The sequence below is a fragment of the Lepisosteus oculatus genome, unplaced genomic scaffold (assembly GCF_040954835.1).
Source record: "Lepisosteus oculatus isolate fLepOcu1 unplaced genomic scaffold, fLepOcu1.hap2 HAP2_SCAFFOLD_61, whole genome shotgun sequence".
In the NCBI taxonomy this organism is placed as follows: Eukaryota; Metazoa; Chordata; class Actinopteri; order Semionotiformes; family Lepisosteidae; genus Lepisosteus; species Lepisosteus oculatus.
Genome location: NW_027168160.1, coordinates 1,098,866 through 1,109,097, shown reverse-complemented (window position 1 = coordinate 1,109,097; position 10,232 = coordinate 1,098,866). Strand labels below are relative to the sequence as shown.

General features: G+C 37.4%; 2 long non-coding RNA genes across 3 annotated transcripts; both read left to right on the top strand.

The window, feature by feature from the left end:
• Nucleotides 1–221: 221 nt before the first annotated feature.
• On the top strand, nucleotides 222–1,135 carry LOC138231803 (uncharacterized). The gene is made up of 3 exons (XR_011186802.1): nucleotides 222–285; nucleotides 697–793; nucleotides 1,005–1,135. It is a non-coding gene; the product is annotated as an uncharacterized lncRNA (long non-coding RNA).
• Nucleotides 1,136–3,955: 2,820 nt separating this feature from the next.
• LOC138231804 (uncharacterized) lies at nucleotides 3,956–6,898 on the top strand. Of its 2 annotated transcripts, XR_011186804.1 has the most exons (7): nucleotides 3,956–4,042; nucleotides 4,346–4,393; nucleotides 4,690–4,751; nucleotides 5,810–5,909; nucleotides 6,048–6,109; nucleotides 6,521–6,617; nucleotides 6,829–6,898. It is a non-coding gene; the product is annotated as an uncharacterized lncRNA (long non-coding RNA). The 2 variants fall into 2 exon arrangements; XR_011186803.1 differs by lacking the exons at nucleotides 5,810–5,909; nucleotides 6,048–6,109; nucleotides 6,521–6,617; nucleotides 6,829–6,898 and having other exon boundaries at nucleotides 4,690–4,802.
• Nucleotides 6,899–10,232: the final 3,334 nt, after the last annotated feature.

The window sequence follows — 10,232 nt, the reverse complement described above, 5'->3', positions numbered from 1 at the left end:
GAGGGCTGTTGCCTACACAGACGACAAGACACAAAACGCTCAACTGTGCAAAACACGCATAAGGACATCAGTCAGGAGGAACAAGGTAAAGTGTTTTTTCTTCTTCACCATGGTCATGTAGTTTCACTCCAAGCACTGTCATATGAAATAACTGTGGAAACGACCTCCCCAACATTTTGGGTTGTTGCATTTTGCTTCAATGAATTTTAACCTTTTCTTTTAGACATTAAGAGGAAGGACACATTCACCCTTGGTAGAGATTCAGTTGTTCTATGAGATGTCAAGGTGAGAATTAACCACTTCAGGGATAAGTCAATCCACATAACTGAAAAAGGGGCAATGAACAGGATATGGGGATTTTGCTAGTTATAAAGTACAATAATCATCATTACATGATCTAAGACTACTGAAGTATAAGCTGTGTCCCTGACTGATTAATTAGCAAATTCATCCTTGTAGAGTGCAGCTACTATCTATTCAGTGGCATTTCCTTAAAACAATTGTATTCCCACATTCTGAATATGGAGTGAGATCATGTAGAGAATGTTGGACTTGTAATAACTAATTGAAGGATAATAATAATCAACGAAAGTGCTTAAAAGTATCAACAAATGCCTTCAAAGTACTTGACACGTACTTTGCTTTCAAAAGTGAAACATAATTAATGCTTACGTAAGATTTCTCTTGACTTCTCAGGAGTATACTAACTCCAAGGACAAGTAACATCACAAACCATTATTTAAGTGCTGATGTTGGAGCTGCAATACTACTACCAAGACAAAAAATGATACAGGTAACACTGCTTTCAGATTTCTAAGAATTGCTAAAATAGTATGTTTACAGAGCATTCAGAGTTGAGAATATGACAAGTTCCTACCATCTCAAACACTGCCAATCTAGAACAAAAAGAAAGCACTTGAACGCCTGCAGTAATCGAACACAAACCAGAACATATCAGTGCATGACAAGGAAATGTAGTCACAAAATGATTCTACCCTTTCAAGTCCCAAAAAGGACCGAGGAACTTACCGGAGGCGATACCTGGATTTCAAACAGAGTACAATGTAGCCACTGTAGGGCAGAAGATCACAGAGAGCTCTTCTCAGATTGCTCAGAGTCAGCCCCAGCACCCTGTCCTGACTGAAGCAGACAAAGTGGTCAAACAGGTAGGTAGAAATGAGTATGGAACAGAGAGTATGGTTATTCTTGCATTGTTTTGTTCGTCTGTCAAAGAAAAGAGTGCTTCTGACTTTTGTCAATGTTCATCTTTATTTTAGGAGAAGAACAAACGGTGGTATCACACTTTGCTCAAGTGTATGATACCATGTGTGTACAGCAGACATCACCAAAGGAACAGGAGACACCTGAGTAGAGAACAAGAATATGAAAAGACTGATGAAAAAAAGCACCAGGAGAAATCCATTGAATATGCACAATCTCGTCCAGTATTTCAATGAAAAGTTTCAGTGTTGTTTTTAGTGTCGTCGTATTGCATACATTTAAAACAATGTGTCTTGTTTAATGAACAATTTGATTTACTTTAGTCAAAAGTGTTGTTTACTGTAGTCCTAGCATGGATGCAATTGTTAGAAAAAACGTGAATGAAAAACTGAATGTTTCATACAATATGGGTTTGTGTTAACCCACACACCTAAGTGAAATGTTTGATTACGTTTACAAGACATAACACATAGTTCAGTTGAGTGTGAAAGGGAACAACAGAGAAAGTCACAAACAAAACATTTGTGAAGGACTTGATGAATGTTTTTTCTTTAGAAATGACAAAAAATAAAGAATTTTTCAACAAGATATCTTTCTATAGCGAGTTTCATTTGAGATAGTCTTTTCTTAGAAGTGCAAGAGTGGTATTCCCTACAACTTATTCCCCAATTTGATCATTCTCAGAAATTAGGAGACGGAAACCACACCTACTGTAATATTAGACCTTGTAACAAGGCAACTAGGTTTCAATGGCTTAAAAGGTGCAGAAAGAGGCTCATGTAATGACCTCCAGTGTCCCACAGGTTTCCCAAATCATTTCTTAGAGTATGGAAAAAGAGGAAATAAAGTGTCTACAGAAAGCGTATACCCCCTTGAACTTTGTTCAGTTTGTTGCGCCAGTGCCAGAGTTTCATGCAATTAAATGAGGACCTCTTTCTCACACCACATATGTTATACTTTCAAAGGGAAAAAAGGAAATATTACAATTGTATACATTTTCACCCACATGTTAATATTTGGTAGAAGCCCTTTTCACAGCAATTTCAGCTGTGAGTCTGTTGGTAATGGGCTCCACCACCTCTGAACCAACAAGATTTGATAATATTTGAGAATTTCAGAAGTCTGTCTGGTTTAGCTGAAGAATCAGCTAAGGTAAGTTTCAGGAAGAGCATCTGATTTCTTTCAATAAAGCAGAACAGAGAAAAAACACACAATACAAAATCATGAGAATTTGTATCCATATGACACTTTGACTCGAATACTTTTATCAGACCTACACAGAGTATATACTGTACACACTTTTTCAGCCCAGGTTTATACATTTGATACATTTGGATCTGCCATTTGTAGGTGGTTTTGTGTCTTAGCTCAACACTGTGAAACCTGTAGTTACAAACATGGAGGATGAAGACATGAAGACATATATTGTACCTCTGACCGGCCTACCTTCCAAGAGGTGAAAGATGAAACTTTTCCTTTATCGTCAACTCAGTGAATGTCTTTAAACTTTCGAAAACTGTAACAAAGAATAAGTTAAAAAACTTATTTTCATTGGACCCACAGAAAAGTCAAAGTTGTCCATAGAAATGCCCGTCTAAATCAGAAATCTACAGCACAAAGGCAGTGGCCTTTCGGGACATAAAAATGAAATCAGACTTTACTCAGACGAATTGCCCTTGGTCACGGACATCTTGCTATCAGTCACTACAAAGATGTTTTCTCTCGTGCCATGGCTCGCCTGACTTGCTTCTTCTGCTGGATGGCTTCTGGTCGCTGGTCAGGATCGACAGCCAGCATGTCCTGGAGCAGTGTCCTTAGCTCCGTGCTTATGGCTCTATTTACTTTCAGGGGGATGTGGAACTGCAGCCAGGGGTTCTCATCCAGGGCCTCTCCAACAGGCCCTGACAGACATATGCTCCTGTATCGGAAACACACTTTAGTTCAATTCTAAAATATTTCTCATAGGACTGAAGGAACCTTTGCCTGTTAAGAGTTAACAATTAGGTCCTCAAGAACTGTTTTACGGTTTTCTACACTCCTGGCTGGCCAAGGTCTCTTTAAGGTCTCTTAAGTGGAGGTGTAACTCATGTATCCTACATGTGATTTAGCAACATGAAAGGGAATAGCTTCTTATCGGATTATGGTCTTGGTTAACTGCCTGAGGCTGACCTAAGTGCCTAACTTTCTGACTTTCTTTATACCTTATATGTTAAGAAGCTTCTTCTGACCAATCAGAAATGTATGCTTTATGTATGAACATTTTGCTCATCAAAATGAGTGAGAGACAAGGTTAACAGAAATTAGCCACGGCAGTAAATGACAGCATATTTTTGGGTTCTTAAATGGTCTCTACCTGGCACACCTGCAGTGCAAACTGACACACACTGTTTAGAGAAACAGCTACTCTATTACTAATATTAATGAAACATTTCTTATTCTATGGAACAAAAACAAACAGTAAAACTAAAACACAGATCTCTTAGCTTCCTATTTCATGAACCAGATGACTGAATGACCAAGCCTAACTAGTAGCCAGAACCCCAGTTAACCCTCCGTAACACAAACTTTAACCACACGACAGGAACTCTTTCAAGCTGAGTGAAAATCATAAATGGATCCATAACTTTACATCAATTTACTATGTTGTGCCAATACCTGCATTTACATTTAGAACGAATGATGTCATAGAACCAGCATCACACCAGTTCCAGGTGTCTCCAAGGAGACAACAGAACTTCAGTTGTGTTTGCTAAAATACACACTTTGAAACATACTGTAACACTTAGTTAACATGTCTGGTTTAGTTGAAGAATCGGCTAAGGTAAGTTTCAGGGTTTAATGGTGGGATGGCACCTGTGCTTTTTTCCCCCAACCGCTAGAATATGATTCGCACCAAACCCAAAAGAAATACTGCACAGTTCAGGAACTTCATCAACCTAGCAACTGTAAAATAAGCTTACAAACAACTGAATTGAAATGCCAAAAAGTTCAGAGAAAGGCACAAACTATGTTTACTTGGGGTTTACAAACTTAAAGCTAACTAAAACTGTAATGATAAACAATCATGCTGCCAATGGACAGAGAAATATCATGTTTTTTGAATAATGTATTATTTGTTACATAGGAACCCAGTATAAGGGAATCCCTTGCGATCCTGTCTGCAGAGATAAAGGTAAGTATTGTTTTCTCTTTAGCTCTGTCACTCCAAGAAATATAATGAACATAAATATATTTGCCAATCTTTTCATAGTAATCCAAACAACTCTGCGTGTATCTGACATTTGTAATATTTATCTACCGCAGTATAACTCTTCTGGCAAGGCGATTGGTATTGTACCTTGAAAGAAAACTGATTGGACATGTCATGTACTCTATGGTTTCTATTGATGTCAAGTGGCAAATGTTGACTGGTGATGTTATGTGAATCTTAGGAAATGGTCATTTTTCAATCGAGTCTATGTTTCTCAGAATTTGAGACAGAGAGGTCAATCTCTGCAATCCGAGCTGAGGGCATTTCTTGGAATGGAAAGGTAAGAGCAACGTGTTCTTTGATATTCTCTTAAGACTCTTCGCCAGATTTAACTATGAAAAATGTAAATAATAATTACAAACATTATTTTATATAGTGCCTTGAAAGGTGGCTTCTTTACAGAATGACAAAACCAACTACAATAAATAATACACAAGATATGCATGATGACAATACACAGTTAGAGGAGACAGTAGATGGTCATTTGTCAGTGTATTCTGAAGGTAGTTTTCCAATTTTTTGGAACGGGGTAAAAGAGGCCACCTCTACTAGAATCTTTGTCCTAACCAAAAATGTAACAAAGTATAATAATAATATTAAAAATAATAATAATAAACTTTATCTATAGAGCACCTTTCATACAAATAGTGCTTTGGTGCTTTAAAAACCAAGCGTAAACATAAAATATTAAAATTGAGAGATATACTTTCAGTTATAAAGGAAAATACAGCAATACAGTAAAGCAACATACATGTCAATTAAATAAATAAAAATTAGGAAAGTCGTAATAAAATAAGAACAATTAAAGAGAACTAAAAAAAGAAACAGAAATAGAAAGAACAAAGAACCACTTTAACTAAAAGCAACATTTTCAAATGTTTTTTAAAACAATGTACCGAGCTTGACTGCCTAATAAAAAGTGGAAGTGAGTTTCATAATTTAGAAGCATAAAAACAAAAAGCAGCCTCTCCACTCTTTCTGCATTTCACATGTGGTATTTGCAGTAGGCCAGTATGTGCAGATCTCAGGTCACGTATAGGAACATATGAAGACAGACATTCAGTAAGGTACAGACGTGCTAGGTCGCTTAAAGCTTTAAAAACAAGTAAAAGAACTTTCAAATTTATCCTCGATAATACAGGTGACCAGTAAAGTTTTTTCAAAACAGGAATGATATTCTCTTTCTTGTATTTGTTAGGATCTGTGCTACTGCATTTCGAACAAGTAGTAAGGGATTTATTGTTTTCTTGGGAAGCCCACAAAACAGAGCATTATAATCATATCCACATCAATGTGAGCAATGGAGAAGTCAAATTAACGTGTCTAAATATCATCTAGTTCTATCCCAGGGAAGAGGGCTGTTGCCTACAAAGACGACAAGACACAAAACGCTCAACTGTGCAAAACACGCATAAGGACATCAGTCAGGAGGAACAAGGTAAAGTGTTTTTACTTCTTCACCATGGTCATGTAGTTTCACTCCAAGCACTGTCATATGAAATAACTGTGGAAACGACCTCCCCAACATTTTGGGTTGTTGCATTTTGCTTCAATGAATTTTAACCTTTTCTTTTAGACATTAAGAGGAAGGACACATTCACCCTTGGTAGAGATTCAGTTGTTCTATGAGATGTCAAGGTGAGAATTAACCACTTCAGGGATAAGTCAATCCACATAACTGAAAAAGGGGCAATGAACAGGATATGGGGATTTTGCTAGTTATAAAGTACAATAATCATCATTACATGATCTAAGACTACTGAAGTATAAGCTGTGTCCCTGACTGATTAATTAGCAAATTCATCTTTGTAGAGTGCAGCTACTATCTATTCAGTGGCATTTCCTTAAAACAATTGTATTCCCACATTCTGAATATGGAGTGAGATCATGTAGAGAATGTTGGACTTGTAATAACTAATTGAAGGATAATAATAATCAACGAAAGTGCTTAAAAGTATCAACAAATGCCTTCAAAGTACTTGACACGTACTTTGCTTTCAAAAGGGAAACATAATTAATGCTTACGTAAGATTTCTCTTGACTTCTCAGGAGTATACTAACTCCAAGGACAAGTAACATCACAAACCATTATTTAAGTGCTGATGTTGGAGCTGCAATACTACTACCAAGACAAAAAATGATACAGGTAACACTGCTTTCAGATTTCTAAGAATTGCTAAAATAGTATGTTTACAGAGCATTCAGAGTTGAGAATATGACAAGTTCCTACCATCTCAAACACTGCCAATCTAGAACAAAAAGAAAGCACTTGAACGCCTGCAGTAATCGAACACAAACCAGAACATATCAGTGCATGACAAGGAAATGTAGTCACAAAATGATTCTACCCTTTCAAGTCCCAAAAAGGACCGAGGAACTTACCGGAGGCGATACCTGGATTTCAAACAGAGTACAATGTAGCCACTGTAGGGCAGAAGATCACAGAGAGCTCTTCTCAGATTGCTCAGAGTCAGCCCCAGCACCCTGTCCTGACTGAAGCAGACAAAGTGGTCAAACAGGTAGGTAGAAATGAGTATGGAACAGAGAGTATGGTTATTCTTGCATTGTTTTGTTCGTCTGTCAAAGAAAAGAGTGCTTCTGACTTTTGTCAATGTTCATCTTTATTTTAGGAGAAGAACAAACGGTGGTATCACACTTTGCTCAAGTGTATGATACCATGTGTGTACAGCAGACATCACCAAAGGAACAGGAGACACCTGAGTAGAGAACAAGAATATGAAAAGACTGATGAAAAAAAGCACCAGGAGAAATCCATTGAATATGCACAATCTCGTCCAGTATTTCAATGAAAAGTTTCAGTGTTGTTTTTAGTGTCGTCGTATTGCATACATTTAAAACAATGTGTCTTGTTTAATGAACAATTTGATTTACTTTAGTCAAAAGTGTTGTTTACTGTAGTCCTAGCATGGATGCAATTGTTAGAAAAAACGTGAATGAAAAACTGAATGTTTCATACAATATGGGTTTGTGTTAACCCACACACCTAAGTGAAATGTTTGATTACGTTTACAAGACATAACACATAGTTCAGTTGAGTGTGAAAGGGAACAACAGAGAAAGTCACAAACAAAACATTTGTGAAGGACTTGATGAATGTTTTTTCTTTAGAAATGACAAAAAATAAAGAATTTTTCAACAAGATATCTTTCTATAGCGAGTTTCATTTGAGATAGTCTTTTCTTAGAAGTGCAAGAGTGGTATTCCCTACAACTTATTCCCCAATTTGATCATTCTCAGAAATTAGGAGACGGAAACCACACCTACTGTAATATTAGACCTTGTAACAAGGCAACTAGGTTTCAATGGCTTAAAAGGTGCAGAAAGAGGCTCATGTAATGACCTCCAGTGTCCCACAGGTTTCCCAAATCATTTCTTAGAGTATGGAAAAAGAGGAAATAAAGTGTCTACAGAAAGCGTATACCCCCTTGAACTTTGTTCAGTTTGTTGCGCCAGTGCCAGAGTTTCATGCAATTAAATGAGGACCTCTTTCTCACACCACATATGTTATACTTTCAAAGGGAAAAAAGGAAATATTACAATTGTATACATTTTCACCCACATGTTAATATTTGGTAGAAGCCCTTTTCACAGCAATTTCAGCTGTGAGTCTGTTGGTAATGGGCTCCACCACCTCTGAACCAACAAGATTTGATAATATTTGAGAATTTCAGAAGTCTGTCTGGTTTAGCTGAAGAATCAGCTAAGGTAAGTTTCAGGAAGAGCATCTGATTTCTTTCAATAAAGCAGAACAGAGAAAAAACACACAATACAAAATCATGAGAATTTGTATCCATATGACACTTTGACTCGAATACTTTTATCAGACCTACACAGAGTATATACTGTACACACTTTTTCAGCCCAGGTTTATACATTTGATACATTTGGATCTGCCATTTGTAGGTGGTTTTGTGTCTTAGCTCAACACTGTGAAACCTGTAGTTACAAACATGGAGGATGAAGACATGAAGACATATATTGTACCTCTGACCGGCCTACCTTCCAAGAGGTGAAAGATGAAACTTTTCCTTTATCGTCAACTCAGTGAATGTCTTTAAACTTTCGAAAACTGTAACAAAGAATAAGTTAAAAAACTTATTTTCATTGGACCCACAGAAAAGTCAAAGTTGTCCATAGAAATGCCCGTCTAAATCAGAAATCTACAGCACAAAGGCAGTGGCCTTTCGGGACATAAAAATGAAATCAGACTTTACTCAGACGAATTGCCCTTGGTCACGGACATCTTGCTATCAGTCACTACAAAGATGTTTTCTCTCGTGCCATGGCTCGCCTGACTTGCTTCTTCTGCTGGATGGCTTCTGGTCGCTGGTCAGGATCGACAGCCAGCATGTCCTGGAGCAGTGTCCTTAGCTCCGTGCTTATGGCTCTATTTACTTTCAGGGGGATGTGGAACTGCAGCCAGGGGTTCTCATCCAGGGCCTCTCCAACAGGCCCTGACAGACATATGCTCCTGTATCGGAAACACACTTTAGTTCAATTCTAAAATATTTCTCATAGGACTGAAGGAACCTTTGCCTGTTAAGAGTTAACAATTAGGTCCTCAAGAACTGTTTTACGGTTTTCTACACTCCTGGCTGGCCAAGGTCTCTTTAAGGTCTCTTAAGTGGAGGTGTAACTCATGTATCCTACATGTGATTTAGCAACATGAAAGGGAATAGCTTCTTATCGGATTATGGTCTTGGTTAACTGCCTAAGGCTGACCTAAGTGCCTAACTTTCTGACTTTCTTTATACCTTATATGTTAAGAAGCTTCTTCTGACCAATCAGAAATGTATGCTTTATGTATGAACATTTTGCTCATCAAAGTGAGTGAGAGACAAGGTTAACAGAAATTAGCCACAGCAGTAAATGACAGCATATTTTTGGGTTCTTATATTGGTCTCTACCTGGCACACCTGCAGTGCAAACTGACACACACTGTTTAGAGAAACAGCTACTCTATTACTAATATTAATGAAACATTTCTTATTCTATGGAACAAAAACAAACAGTAAAACTAAAACACAGATCTCTTAGCTTCCTATTTCATGAACCAGATGACTGAATGACCAAGCCTAACTAGTAGCCAAAACCCCAGTTAACCCTCCGTAACAAAGTTTAACCACACGACAGGAACTCTTTCAAACTGAGTGAAAATCATAAATGGATCCATAACTTTACATCAATTTACTATGTTGTGCCAATACCTGCATTTACATTTAGAACGAATGATGTCATAGAACCAGCATCACACCAGTTCCAGGTGTCTCCAAGGAGACAACAGAACTTCAGTTGTGTTTGCTAAAATACACACTTTGAAACATACTGTAACACTTAGTTAACATGTCTGGTTTAGTTGAAGAATCGGCTAAGGTAAGTTTCAGGGTTTAATGGTGGGATGGCACCTGTGCTTTTTTCCCCCAACCGCTAGAATATGATTCGCACCAAACCCAAAAGAAATACTGCACAGTTCAGGAACTTCATCAACCTAGCAACTGTAAAATAAGCTTACAAACAACTGAATTGAAATGCCAAAAAGTTCAGAGAAAGGCACAAACTATGTTTACTTGGGGTTTACAAAATTAAAGCTAACTAAAACTGTAATGATAAACAATCATGCTGCCAATGGACAGAGAAAGTTTTTTGAATAATGTATTATTTGTTATATAGGAACCCAGTATAAGGGAATCCCTTGCGATCCTGTCTGCAGAGATAAAGGTAAGTATTTTTTTCTCTTTAG